This window comes from Staurois parvus, unplaced genomic scaffold (assembly GCF_062004578.1).
Source record: "Staurois parvus isolate SC_StPar_1 unplaced genomic scaffold, SC_StPar_1.0 ptg000235l, whole genome shotgun sequence".
Taxonomy (NCBI): Eukaryota; Metazoa; Chordata; class Amphibia; order Anura; family Ranidae; genus Staurois; species Staurois parvus.
This window is the reverse complement of record NW_028318031.1, coordinates 9,649,905-9,665,673: the sequence shown is the minus strand read 5'-3', so window position 1 is coordinate 9,665,673 and position 15,769 is coordinate 9,649,905. Positions and strand designations below refer to the sequence as shown.

Genomic DNA, 15,769 nt, shown 5'->3' with positions numbered 1-15,769 from the left:
TGATCTGCAAACCCAAGGCTGATTGGCAAGTACTTTAACCCTTTAACCTCCTTTCTGTTACCTCTTTGCTGTGCTGTTCTCTGTATATTTATATATATATTGGTTACATCTTTTTTGTGTAAATATTTTTATTGCACCCTTTTGACCTTTTAGTAATAAATCTTTCCTTCTGAAAGTGTTGAACTGCTTCTATAGCTCTTTATTGCAACTTATGAATTCCTGCCTCTAAAAGAGCGCTACTGTGTTTGTTTAACCCTCTGTATAGCCCGTCTGCGGTGACAGTGCTATACAGATGATTATCTCAACCATCATAGTGTTATTGCTGAGATTGCCGAGTTTCCTCTTTCTCTGTACAAAAAGGAGGTGGTGGCAGTGTGAAGGGTTAATTGCGTAATTAACCTGACCCAGTAACAATCGCATTCAGGCTGCCGGTACATCGATTGGAGGTCCAGTGAGCTGGAAAATCGTTGTGCAGGGTGCAGCTGGGTGTGGCATTGTTACGCACGTGACATCGCAGTTTCAGATTGGCTAGTCCTTCGGTCATGTGTTTGGTGAGAAGGTCAGGGATCTGATGCCGCAATCGTCACAGTAATTTCTTCATACATTTTGGGCAAAATGTATTCTGATATGTATTTAAAAAAATACCAATAAGTGTATACTGATTAGTTTGCGTGAAAGTCTACAAACTATGGGATCTATACTGGAATATTTAATTATTTTTAATACTAGTATGGAGGCTATCAGTGACTTATAGCAGGGCTGTAATAGTACGGTGGTCATTCTAACACTAACTGACACTTTGTGCGAACCAGTGACACTAATACAATGATCAGTGCTAATAATATACACTGACACTGTACTAATGACACAGGTTGGGAAGGGGTTAACAGGGGTGAGCAAAGGGCTAAGTGTATGCCTAACAGTGCTTTGTGTGTGTACTTTTACTAGGGGATAAGCCATTTTTTATTCCTTGCTTTGCAGAGAAACAAAAATCAACACATCCCTACTGACAGAGCTGAGCTCTGTATTGTTTACATACGGAGAGCTCTGTCTTGTCAGCCTTTTTGCCAATCAACAGGTGCCATCCAACAATCATTAGCTGGGACCCACTGATCAGCTTGTGCTGTGTCTAATCACAGCACAGTTGGGGCGGCCGGCTTGCACGCGCCCCCTACCAGGAAGAGCTGGATCATGTACTAGGTACCTTGATCCTGTGAAGGAGAGCTGCCTTGCTGCTGCACATGTAAGTGATTATGCATTAGGTAAAAAAATCCTTCTGTTGCAGAGGTTCCCCTCCCCTCTCCTTCCATCCACCCTTATACTTATCTGAGTCTTATCTCTATCCAACAATATGCATGAGAGCTGCTGCTCTCCCGGCTGTGTCCCTCTTCACTGGGCAGATTGATAGCAGTGGAAGCCAATCAAATCTTATGATGAGGGAGCAGGAGGTGGGGCAGAACCCCTCTGTCTGTGTCAATAGGAACTGGGGACATACAGAGAAGAGAAGGAGCTGAGAGTGTTAACGGGGAACCCCAGAAAAGGAGGATCGGGGTTCCTGGAAAAAGAAAGGGTTTGTAATTCTCTCCAGCAAGTTTTGAGATTTGCGCAGCTCTGCCACATGGCAGCTCTCTGTTTGGCAAGGCAGGAAATCTGATTATTTTTTGCTGCAATAAAAGTTAAAGTGATATTAAAATTTCCAATTTTTTAAATTAAAATACCAAACATGTTATACTTACCTGCTCTGTGCAAAACCATTGCGGCTCATCAGTATCCCCAACTCTGCTGCTCTACAGGTGGCCCCTACAAAAGACTCTGTTCATGATGTGCCTGCTTTCTGTGCTGTGTGTCACCCATGGCAACCACAAATAACTATGGCATCCTTTAGAATTACAAATACCCTGTTGCCCATCAGCGCCCATGGCAACTGCTGCAGGCTATTGCTACTATTGCTTTTACAGACACCCATTTGTTCAATGATGGCTAAAGACAAGTGGCTTGTACTCGCCATTGAACTGCCTTTGTGTCCCCGCTTGGATTCAGTATTATCCACACCTGCAATTCAGTCAGCTTGCTCTTGCCTGGAGCGGGGGTTAACACTAGTGGGGGAAATTCCCTGCACGACAGTCTCGCTGGTGCCACAGTGTCCAGGAGTGGGGCGTGGCCTCAAGACCGCCTTTGTGTCCCTGCTTGGATTAATTTTTATCCACACCTTCAATTCAGTCAGCTTGCTCTTTCCTGGAGCAGCAGGGGTTAACACTAGTGGGGGAAAATTCCCTGCAGGACAGTCTCGCTGGTGCCACAGTGTTCAGTAGAGGGGTGTGGTCCTCAAGACCACCCAGTACACCTAGCATGCTAAGAGAGAGGGAGAGAGAAAGAGGAGCAAAATGAAGGATGTGCAGCAAGTTTTTCTAAAAGTTTTTTTGACAGAGATCACCTTGGTGGACACGGGAGTCCACCTAGAGCATCACGGATGCTTTGGCCTGAGACTGATCAAAGGTGCAGAGAGATTGTGCTTGTTTTGCCCTGAAGGCCAGCTGCCCTGATCAGAGCCTAGGTCTGGTGCAGACACTGCGGAGAGCCACCTAACGAGCTGATACCCAGTGACCTGGCTCCTCGCATCTACAGTATTGACCTGCACACAGGACTATGTACTGAGAAGCCGGAGAGTAGAAGTTGGAGAGCCCAAAGATGTTTGGAGCTTGAAAAACAGTGGGCTCAAGTCCCAGGACTGTGACTCCCCTTCCTCAGCTGTGGATCCAAGCAGCTAAGTATGCACCGAAATTTTGGCCACTGAAACGTACTGGCTGAAAATAACCCTATCAGCATTTTGCCGATAGGAACAATTCAGCCAAAACAAGTGCAGATACAGGAGGCTGTGTGTACTGCAGATGTGAGGGGGCAGCTGAGAAAGGCAGGAAAGTGTATACACTGACTGGCTGTCACTATATATCAGTGCCGGTTTTAAAATGTAATTACGGGCTTTTTTTTTTCTTCACTATAGCTCACAGAATTAGCTGTCACTTTCCCCAGCTAAAAGAAACATTGTTTCCTTTTAGTTATTTCCCCAAGTTAAAAGAAACAAAGTTTCCTTTTAGTTTATTTTCTGAGATAAAAGAAACAAAGTTTCATTTAGCTCTGGGGAAACTTACAGTTAATTCTGTGAGTTATAATGAAGAAAAAAAAGCCAGCAATTGCATTTAAAAACTGGCACTGACATATAGTGACATCCAGTGAGGGAGTCTCTCTGTATACACTGTTCCCTCACTGTAAACACTGCTCCCCTCCTGCCCCATCCTTGCACACACTGCCCCACACCTCCTTCCCCCTACAAAGAGGACCTGTTACTCCTATGCTATCACATAAGGGACTATTGGTCCCCTATGTGATAGTAATAAGATCATAAGTTGAAAAAAATAAATAAAAATATACATGAAAGTAGAATAAAACACAAAAAAAATGTAGCCTCCCCACCCCCACATACGCAGGCATTTCAGTTTCAGTTCGGTTTTCGGCCACATTCATTCTGAATTTCCGGTATTGGTTTGGGCACCAGAATTTTCATTTCGGTGCACCACTGCTAGCTGCGGAGGATGGTTGCTCCCAAACAGGAGTGGAGCAGGGGCCAGGCCATTTACAAGCACCGGGTAGTGGTTGTTAATGCTGCTCAGCCTAATCGCAGTTATTCAGTGGCTACCCAGAAGCCTGACGGCACCATGGTGAGACTGACTGGCCCCTAGAAATACTACTGAGTGGCTGATGCAGGATTCCAGCCCAGTAGGCTCCTGATGTGTTCTATTTTTCTTTGTGGACTAGGCCAGACTCCTTTTCCTACTGATCTCAGACAGGCTGGTTTGGGGTACTTAGAGGAGACAACTTGACCTCATCATGTCCTAAGGAGGAGATCCTCCTTACAATTCTAAGGACTCTTTGCAAAAAGGGACATTTACTACAACTCAACATGAATGTTGTTGAAGTAATTTATGGTTCACTTAGCTATCCAGGATCAGGGTTGTGTCATATTCCTAGTTGGTTTCTGTGTCTTCTTTTTTCCCCAGTGTTTGCAGGTACGGTTAGGAAAGATGGCTGTCTTTCCTGCTGGGAAACTGGGACTTCATGTTACTATGAAGGATTTCCTTTCAGGGGGAGGCTCTTTATATTTTATGTATATCCTGTACATATGTTACTGTGTGTTTTAATATTTGCCTGCTGTTAGCATTAGTTAGCTAGGGTCAGGCTGTATATATATTCATGCTTATTTTGCACATTTGTTTATTTGGCATAATATCTATTTTTCTATTTATTTGTAAATATTTTGTTATTCCTCCTTCCAAGTTTGTTCCCCTTTCCCCTCCCCATTTGTCTGTATGGGATGCCCTGTTCCTGGGCTCAGGAACAATTTTTCTGTCCCCCAGTCAGTGAGGACATGGCTGTTTTTCAGAGGGGGTGAATGTAGCACCCTCCTAGTTAGCTAGGGTGAGCTAGCTGATTATTTTTTAGTTAGGAAGGCTGAGTAGCAGCCTGGGCAATAGTCAGCTAGGTCAAAATTGGGTCAGAGCTAAGAGGCTCTGCAGAGCAGTTCCTTGAGACCTACCCCCACTCTAAAATCTTAAAGAAAATTCTAGAAGCAGTGGATGGGAGTGAGGAGGGGCTGGTCTTCACTCTTAAGGGATTCTGACTAATCCTCAAGCAGAAGGCTTGGCATGGGGTCAGAACATCCCTTAAAAGTGATCGAGTCTGCTTAGCATAAGAAAAGTTCAGGTAAAAGATGTGAGGAGGCTGAGATGCAGGAGCCTGGAAGGGGGCCCAGTGGGAAGGGGGGCAACCTACAGGCATGGTGCTGGAAAGGAAGATTGCTCAGCCTCACCAGCCCCCAGAGTGAGGACCACCTGTAGAGCCAGGAAAGGAGCCAGCCCAGCAGAAGGCCTGATGGCAGCAACCTGCCTGCATTTCTTGCAGGACTGAGACTGAGTGAGTAGTCCTACACCCCCTGGGCCATCTAAGGAAAAAAAACACTCTGGTAGGAAACCTAATTAGCTCCTTTCCTGGGACTGTTATAATTAAGGTGGCAGACATTGGATTCCCTTGCCCAGGGATTCCCCCAGGCAGCTGGATAGGAAGAGGATTATCTGGAGTCTTGGGTGGTATTCCAGGAGATGCTGGAGAGCTCTCTAAGAAGAGTTTCTACTAAGTAAAGATTTGTGCATAGTTGCTAAGACGTTTGTCCTCAATTTGCAGTTCCATTGGGCATCCCATTCCCCCCTTACCCCATTCAAGTTCAACACCCCTTAATAAAACAAAAAAAAACAGGCTCAAGGACTGTTTATGATTCTGAATGCAAATCTGCGGAAGATGCATGTTGCCTGGCTGTGCAGGACTATAGGGAGACCCAAATCTTCAGCAACTCCTAGGGGGGTAGTGCTACAGAACAATATTGAATATAGCAGGATCTTTTGACAGTATTATCAAGTAATGAACTGGTTTCGGGTGAGCTTTATATGCTAAAACTTATTTTCAGTCCCAGTCCAACACTTAGTGGAACCTTTGATCTCCAAATCATAAATAAGCATAGTTACCTTTGAAAGTAAAATAAATATGTTGCATGTCTCAATAAAACTCATCAGAAGCTGAAAACAAAGTGTCCATATTTTCTATGAACTTTCATAACATTTTAGGAGAATCCCCGTAGTACAATCTGTGATGCTTTGAAGAATACCATATGCAAAAAATGAAAAGGTTGCCATAACTTCCTAGAATATACTTCTTTAAAGGGGCTTTAAAAAGATCCTGATATTTAAAGTTCCAAGTAAAATACGATCTTACTCAACTGCAAATCTCCAGAGAAAAGTATGAAAAGATCTCTTTCTACATTTACTTTTCTAAACAGCTCTGTCTGAAGAAATAAATTGTTTATAATAAACTATTCACTTCAGCTCTCTTCTTTAACTATTACCCTAGAGTGAAATGTGTTCCAATTTATTGTGATGTAAGATGTCGGGCATGTTTATCATGAAAAATATATGAATTGTCTTAGGCTACATGTGCAGCAGGTGTTAGTGAGTGGAGCACTTGTAATGTATGTGGGGCACGCGCAAAGCAATTCCTGTAGGCGATAATGTGTAATTAAAATGATATTAGATGCAGAAAAAATGTAAAACAACTATCCTGAGACAACATAAATGTGCAAAGAATTGAGTAAAGAGCTGCAGGTTTTTACATGCTATACAGCTGAATCTGCATATCCACTATAATTTGAAAGAGCCAGTTCTGCAAGGACAGCCTTAACTATCAGTATTTACAGTATGTAAATTACTGAAATATTATAACTTGCAATATGCTAAAGTAGACATTCGATGGCCGTGGCCTGCTATTCAGGGTTACTCACAATGACAGAACACCCCTCTGGAACTTCAGGACTTGGCTAATAAGCAGAGTGCCTAGGAGTACATTTCCGAGGAGAGGTAGCGTGTAGATGGGGGCATATAAATATCAAAGCCTGGGAGATTGGCCAGGAGAGTGCGGAGGGAGATTGAAGAAGGAGGTGTGCTGACTGCTAAAGTGCTGAACTAGGCCACAGAACCAAGATTGGACAGAGAGTGGAAAGAACTCACTGACCACCAGGCTTGCCATGCTGCTAAGCAGGTCACTCTGACAGCAGAAGACAGAGTGGAAGGCCAGGTCTGAATCAGAGGGCCCATGAATTGTCTCTATCCATCGGGAAAGATGGATCAGGCAATCCGCAGAACCACATTGATCGGGTGAGAGAGGCCCATGCATCCACTAACAGAGGGAACATTGATAGTTTGCCACCTCAGTTATGTGCTTGCACATAGTTGTGAACATTCCATACAGTTGCCCCAGTTTTGTGAGCTAGTCATACCAGTGTCATTGTTGAAGTATATCTTCAGTACATTTATCATTCAAGCTGACTGCAGGACACATAGTTACAGACCAAGATATAGCAGTGCCAACTAAATCAACAAGTCCATGTCCCTCTCTGCAGGGCAGGATACCTACTACTGTTCATCTTTTGCCTTTGACATTCAGAGGGAGTTATCTTTGTCCATTGACATTTATGTCAATTGTTGCTATTTACTACTACAAGCTCAATGGTCAGAGCTCTTAACCTCCCTGGCGGTATGATTATTTCAGATTTTTGGTGCTGAAAGCGGTACCATTATTTTGCATGGAAATATGTAGTTTTTTTATTGTAGGCTGTAATATTTAGGAATAACTCACTGAAATCTGTCCGAACAAGAGTCTATTAAACATCCCGGGTATGATAAAATTTGAAACACAAAATCATAAATTATAATTTAATAAATAATCATAAATAATAATATAATAATAATACATTTAATTCAATAATATAATCAAACCAAAAACACTGAAATTTGAAATATAGCTCCATAATAAGTTCGCACATTGCTGAGCAAAGTCGCAAAATCGTTTTCAGTATCTGATGACGAATTTCCCCACAAATCATTATCACTCAATTCTGCAAGTGGTTCTGATTTACTATCGCTGTTCTCTAGCTGATCTAAACCGCTTTTGACCTAAAGGGACGCTTTTTGGACGCCATGGACGTTTCTCAGTTTCCAGGCAGAAAGAACATTCAAAATGCAGACAGGGGACAGGACAAAGCAGTAGGGACAAAATGTATGTGAAATAGGTTGAGACAGCAATGTTTCACTATGTAAAATGTAAAAAAAAAAATGACTATTTAAAAATTTTAAATTTCCCGCCGCCGGCGGCACCCGTACGTCCCGACGTCACAGGGACAGGACACAGAAGCCGGATGCCGGCATCAGCCGAAGGAGATGGCCGGGGACGCTGCAGGGGACACATCGCAGGAGCGCAGGGTAAGGTAAGTGAAGAACAAATGCCGGAGCAGTGCCGCATGGTATTCCCGAGTGTAGCTCGGGGTTACCGCTCTTGGTACTGAAATGTTACCCCGAGCTACACTCGGGGATACCGCCAAGGAGGTTAAAGGGAAACTTGCACTAATTGTTCACCATCAATCAGGGAAGTGATGAATCTTCTCCTTTTCCCTCACTATCTTTGATGTGATCACGTCAAAGAACTATCCTCCCCATCCCTCCCTTGAAGAAACTTTACACCAATTGGGCCTAAACAAGCACCCAGGAGATATTATAGAGCTGCTAAAGGGGACACTAACAACTATAACTGAGAATTCTCTTCATTTCACGTTTAATCCTTGTTATCTAATTCTGATGACACACAGTGAACTTACCTGTTATTGATAGTCATTCCTACTCACTGGGGATTCAACAGTCCCCTCAGACTGGAGGCAGTGGATTGTTTCTGAAAGCAGGCCTGCTAACACATACTGTTGTTTTATTGTGAATGTTGTTACTTTTGCTCACAGTTGCTAAGAGCGATCAAATTTGCTGCCAATGTCAGTGTTATTTTGTTATTCTTGATTCAGTTACCTCCAAATCCAATATAAAATTAATTTGGTTCATACCACTCTGTGTGTGAGTCCATTTTACAAGTGTGATTTATCTGGGTCACCAGAGCACGGTGGTGTCAGCAGAAGTTGGGTTTTCAATGAAAGGTTCAGATTGACAGAAAACCCAGACATTACTAAGCAACCCTTAAGAGGGTAGTGCTATAAATATATGGACAATATTTTCTGCATTTTGGTCCTAAAAGACAGATAGGTTTAACTACATTTACATTATTAAAGTTAACCTGTACTTTGCCCAGTTACAGTACTGTAAATAATTCCCTGCCTCACTGATCCATTGAAGGAGCCCACTGGAACTCCTGTGTAAGGTTTGACTGCCTGAAATTTACAGAGGGCCATGTACACTATGTGCTCCCTCCAGCCACTTGTGCTTGGCACATTTGTACAGGTATTGCAAGGTCCAGGGAGGAGTTACAAGTGTCCCCCATACCAAAAGTATTGGGTATTTCTCAAGACTCCAGTTACCTAATGGGCAGGCAAGGGAGTGCAGGGAAAGTAAGTACACGCTGCCTATGGGGAAAACACAGGTCCACCACTTTAAAAGGAATGTGGACCCTAATATTAGTGTTATTTCACATATGGTAACAACAGGAAAATAACTAAACTCTTGCAAACACCAAAGCAGGAAGAGAAAAAAATGTAACCGCTCTTTGCAGAATGTGGCTGACCAAAAATGGATTACTTAACAATGTGTGAATGTCAGCAGGAACACCACTAACTTACTGACAGAAAACAATCTAGAATGTTGGTTTATTTAAGATGAATGAACACTGGGTTTGTACATTTTTTTCTTTATTGTGGGGTCAAGGTTAGAAAAAAAAAATTTATATATACAATATATATACTAAATGGCCACTTTATTAGGTACACCTTGCTAGTGCCAAAAAAATCTCCCCCACACCATTACACCACCGCTGCCAGCCTGAACCGTTGATACAAGGCAGGATGGATCCATGCTTTCATGTTGTTTATGCCAAATTCTGACCCTACCATCTGAATGTCACAGCTGAACCAGTCTGCCCATTCTCCTCTGACCTCTTACATCAACAAGGCATTTTTGTCTACACAACTGCCGCTCACTGGATATTTTCTCTTTTTTGGACCATTCTCTGTAAACCCTAGAGATGGCTGTGTGTGAAAATCACAGTAGATCAGCAGTTTTTGAAATACTCGTACCAGAGTGTCTGGCACCAACAACCATGCCATGTTCAAAGTCACTTAAATCCCCTTTCTTCTCCATTCTGATGCTCAATTTGAACGTCAGCAAGTCATCTTCACGTCTAGATGCTTAAATGCATTGAGTTGCTGCCATGTGATTGGCTAATTAGCAATTTGTGTTACCAAGCAATTGAACAGGTGTACCTAATAAAGTGGCCGGTAAGTGTACAGTATATGTATAAATATTATTTAATTATACATATCAGCAGACCATGGTAAACTACATACAAAACAGGAAGAGTCCAAAGTAGCAATGAGAGATAGTTGTGACTTAATGCTATCTACTTTTACCGCACTACCTTTTAACCTCTTCCCGTCCCCCCGCATCCATTGCCTGTGCGTGCTCCACCAGACACAGTGGAATACCGATCGCTGTACAGGACTGCTGTGTGAGGTCCCGATTCATGTGATCACTGTTTGGCCGATCAGTGATCACATGAACAGTAATAAACAAGATGTCACTGCCTGACATCATTGTTTACTACTTGTGAATTCTGTGAATGATCACAGAGGTCACATGGTACAAGGCTATTCACAACAGCCTTGTACCATGTGACAAGCTGTGACTAATCACAGCTCTCACAGTATTTCTCAATGGCTGCAGAAATGCAGCCAGAGAGAAGGATAAATTATTGCTTTTACAGCCTTTAAAAGCAATCAGGGTAAAAAAAAATATATCATCACCTCTCACAGCTAGTACAGTGTCACTATGGTGCCACTGTACTGCTAGGGTGACAGTATGTAAAAAAAACCCCAAAAAAACCCAAACAATAATATAAAAAAAATAAAGTAAAAATGTACAAAATGTTTTTGAAAAATTATAAGTTGTTTTTATAAACTAATTTGGGTTATTTTGTTTTTATCAGAAAGATAGCTGAATACATCTTGGCCAAGATTTATGAAAAAAAATTATTTATTTGCAAAATTTTCTAGGAAATACACTTATTTTTCAACATTTTTGGTCTTTTTCATATATATAGCAAAAAAATAAAATCCCAGTGGTGAATAAATACCACCAAAAGAAAGTTTTATCTGTCTCAAAAAAATGCTAAAAATTTCATTTGGGTAGTGTTGCAATTGTGATTCAAAGTGAGCTAAAAGCTGAAAATTGGCCTGGACTTAAAGGGGGTGAAAGTGTCCGGACTTGAATTGGTCAAGCTAACCCATAGTCCTCTGAGAATCCTTTATCGTGTATCAAATGTTATTTGTAAAACAATGAAATATTTATGTTAAAAAAAAAACAGATACAAAACACCACTTTAAATAATTTTAAACTATTTAAAACAAGTTCAAGTAAAATGGAAATAAAACAAGAATAATTCCAGTTTAAAACCTTTTTTACAGTTAGAAAAATTCAGTATAAGAAAAATGTTATATGTGACCAGCTTTGTAAGAAGTGCCATTTTTTTACATGAATGAAGAAGTGAGGTGTTCCATATGAAACCTGTCAGTTACTTTAAAATGCTACGCTACTGCATTCTTCTTAATGGCTCTATTGAAAGATAGATTTTAAGGAAATGGGCTTCCTAGAAAAGGATTTCTACTTAAACTTGTCAGTTCTGGAAGCCAAAGGCTTTTTACACGATAGACTTTTAGTGATGGCTGCTTGTTAAATAGTACAGCAATAGTTACTGCTCAGCTGGTGGCAGCACATTTGCTACTATCTACCTAAATGGATTCTGTGACAATAGAAATATGGGAGCTACTATTACTGACTTTTTTTTTAAGATGCAAGCTCATCATGACCCTGGCTCCACTACTTGGAAATTACTGACTTGGAACAAGTATACAGATATGTAGTCCAGACTTAGGTACTAAGGTCAGTATTTTTCAATTGCCACAGAACCAGTGACACCTGGTGCTGTAAATCATGGTGTCACCCCTCCAGCCCAACCTTGGAGCTCGTTGGCGTGCATTGTGGCCATCAATAAAGCCTGCAGGCATTAGAGCTCCAGGATAGTAGGTTAGGCGGTTCCTAATGCTCAGTCCCTAAGAGCAGTAATGGATAATGTTGAATGTAAACCACCTGCGCTAAACAGAATCTACTTATAACCTAAGATGAGGAAGCTGCTGTCACCTGGCTATACACCTGAATAGAATAGCAAAGAAAGTAAGAAAAATGGTGCTGCGCTCCCACAGAAAATACCTATATGCTATATATACTCAAAAACATATATTCACAGTTAAATAACATAAATACAGGCAACACAGTGGCTAAATGGTTAGCACTTCCACCTGGCAGTACTAGGGTCGCTGGTTCAAATCCCAACCATGGCACCACCTGCCTGGAGTTTGCATGTTCTCCCTGTGCCTGCATGGGTTTCCTCCAGGTACTCCGACTTCCTCCCACACTCCAAAGACATGCTGGTAGGTGAATTGGCTCATGTCTAAATTGGCCCTAGGATGTGTATGTATGAATGTGAGTTAGGGACCTTAGATTGTACACCCCTTGAGTGTTAGGGACTGATGTGAATGTACAATATATATGTAAAGTGCTGTGTAAATTGATGGTGCTATATAAGTACCTGAAATAAATAAATATTCCTCTTATCTCTTATAAACTTCGCTGTGTCAGATGTATAAACATCTACAGTTGCAAGAAAAAGTATGTGAACCCCTTGGGATTACGTGGAGTTTTGCATGAATTGGGCATAAAATGTGCTCTGAACGTCATCTATGTCACAACAATAGAAGAACACAGTCTGCTGAACATAATACTACACAAACATTAGATGTTGCCATGGTTTAATAGCAAATAACATGTAAACATTCACAGTGCAGGGAGGAAAAAGTATGTGAGGCCCTAGCTTAATGTCTTCTCCCAGAGCTAATTGGAGCCAGGAGTGAGCCAACCTTGACTCCAATCAGTGTGATGATATTGGATGTGTTGCTGACAGCTGTCCTGCCCTTAAAAAACACACACCTGTTTTGGGTTTACTGGTTTCAAGAAGCACTGTCTGATGTGAACCATGCCTCGCAGAAAAGAGCTCTCAGAAGACCTACGATCAAGAATTGTTGACTTGCATGAAGCTGGAAAGGGTTACAAAAGTGTCTCCAAAAGCCTTGATGTTCATGTGTCCACTGTAAGACAGACTGTCTACAAATGGAGAAAGTTTAGCACTGTTGCTACTCTCCCTAGGCGCGGTCGTCCTGTAAAAATGACTGCAAGAGCACAGCGCAGAATGCTGCATGAGGTAAAGAAGAATCCCAGAGTGTCAGCTAAAGACCTACAGAAATCTCTGGCACATGCTAACATTTTTGTTGACACATCTACAATAAGGAAAACATTAAACAAGAATGGAGTACATGGGAGGACACCACGGATGAAGCCATTGCTGTCCTAAAAGAATATTGCAGTACGTTTGAAGTTTGCAAAAGAGCACCTGGATGTTCCACAGCACTACTGGCAAAATATACTGTGGACAGATGAAACCAAGATTGAGTTGTTTGGGAAGAACACACAACACTATGTGTGGAGAAAAAAAGGCACAGCACACCAACATCAAAACCTCATCCCCACTGTAAAACATGGCGGAGGGAGCATCATGGTTTGGGGCTGCTTTGCTGCCTCAGGGCCTGGACGGATTGTTGTCATTGATGGGAAAATGAATTCCAGAGTTTATCAAGACATTTTACAGGAAAATGTACGATCATCTGTCTGCCAACTGAAGCTCCGCAGAGGATGGGTGATGCAACAGGACAATGACCCAAAGCATACAAGTAATTCAACAAAACAATGGCTGCAACAGTACAGAATACGCCTTCTGGGGTGGCCCAGTCAGAGTCCTGACCTCAGCCCGATTGAAATGTTGTGGCATGACCTTAAGAGAGCGATTCACACCAGACATCCCAAGAATATTGCTACACTGAAACAGTTTTGTGAAGAGGAGTGGTCCAAAATTACTCCAGATCGTTGTGCAGGTCTGATCTGCAACTACAGGAAATGTTTGGTTGAGGTTATTGCTGCCAAAGGAGGGTCAACCAGTTATTAAGGCCAAAGGTTCACATACTTTTTCCTCCCTGCACTGTGAATGTTTACATGTTATGTGCAATTAAACCATGGCAATATCTAATGTTTGTGTAGTATTATGTTCAGCAGACTGTGTTCTTCTATTGTTGTGACTTAGATGACGTTCAGAGCACATTTTATGCCTAATTCATGCAAAACTCCACGTAATCCCAAGGGGTTCACATACTTTTTCTTGCAACTGTAGAATGAACAATATCGTGAGATTATGTGCAAAAAATACATACATAAGGAAAAAACAAACAAATATATAAATGCAAATCAAAAACTAAAAAAAAAAAATTGTGCAAATACACATGCGTCTAATTTTACAGGCAACTTTCATGCCAGTTGTTAGTCCATTTTCACTGCACCGTTGCAGGCATACTTTATGCCATGTGTCCATCACCTTGTGATTTATGTAACCTTTGCCCTTGTTTACGGGACGCATGTGTATTTGCACTATTTTATAGTCTTTGATTTGCATTTATATATTTGTTTGTTTTTTTCCTTATGTGTATTTTTTTTGCATTATCGCACGATATTGTTCATTCTAGATGTTTATACATCTGACACAGCGAAGTTTATAAGAGGAATATTTATTTATGTTATTTATCTTTGAATATATGTTTTTGAGTATATATATATATATATATAGCATGTAGGTATTTTGTGTGGGAGTGCAGCACCATGTTTCTCCCTTTCTTTAGTACTGGATAATGACCAACAGGCTCTCTCACGAGACCCAGCAAAACTGCAGCAGTGATCCCTCCATCTGAAATTTCCCTCACTCAAGGTTGCCGAGGGTGACTCTGATCAATAGTGCAGCATGGCTGTACCTGGCAGTGGCTCAGTCTCTCTCAGGTGGTGGGCAGTGTTGCTCTCTCTCTTTTTGGTGGTGCTTAGCAGCATGGCTCTCCCTCTCTGGTGGTGCTGGGCAGCATGGCTCGCTTTCTCTTTAGTGGTGCTGGGCAGCGTTGCTCTCTCTCTCTTTGGTGGTGCTGGGCAGCATGGCTGTCTCTCTGGTGGTGCTGGGCAGCATGGCTGTCTCTCTGGTGGTGCTGGGCAGCATGGCTGTCTCTCTGGTGGTGCTGGGTAATATGGCTGTCTATCTGGTGCTGCTGGGCAGCGTGGCTTTCTCTATCTTTGATGGTGCTGACCAGTATGGCTCTCTCTCTCTTTGATGGTGCTGAGCATCGTGGCATGGCCAATGGGAAGGGAAACAGAGTAGGCAGAAAGCTGAGCTGAGAACCTGATGAGAGCCGCTCTCTCTTGACACACGCTGCTGACAGAAAGGGGGCAAGCAGGGGAAACACTCTGACAGCTGTCAGCTCGCCTCCCCTGACACTGTGGTCTTCTGGTGGACTGAGCAGGGGTGGGAAAAAGTCTGCTGTTAATGCTTCACTGGTAGAAGGGGGCACTTGACAACACACTACTTGATGGTGTCACCCCTCTCCCCCCCTCCCGCACCCCCATAGTGACGCCACTGCACAGAACCCGCACCTTATAAAAGAAAATAGTCAAAATCGGCAACTCCCATATTTTTATAATCACAGGGTAACTTTAAAGAATATTACCTTATTACTTGATTTGTTTAAAAGGCAACTTTCCAAAATCTGTTTTTGCGTATATTTTGGCATGACCGGCACCTCGTGTAACATGGAGTGTGGTTGTTAAGGCCTCATACATTTTACTGTGCAATGGAAGGGGAACAATATCTACAGCACAAAAGTGAAAAGATTTCTGGTGGTGCTAGGGCTACAGAAGCTAGGAGACTTGATACCCGCTGACAGCTGTTACTTTAGTCATGAACAAACAGGTTTGCTTGAAGATCACTCAGCCTGTTCTGCATTCTTCATTTAAACCTATACAGAATTTAAAAGGGGCACATGGCTGTTCACATTTGCTAATTCAAAAATTTGATGAAAACCTTATCTCTGGAATTCCAAGTGGTTTCACCAGGGGTAGAAATGATGGTTTTAGTGGCTTAAAGGCTGAGAATGGTCAACTATCCAGTATGATCAATTAGGAGCACAGGCTGGAGTCACTCCCTTATT

General features: G+C 42.1%; 1 protein-coding gene across 1 annotated transcript in view; it reads right to left on the bottom strand.

The window, feature by feature from the left end:
- The window catches only part of CLDN16 (claudin 16), a 56,555-nt gene that overhangs the window by 18,304 nt on the left and 22,482 nt on the right, over nt 1-15,769 (bottom strand). The window lies entirely within an intron of this gene.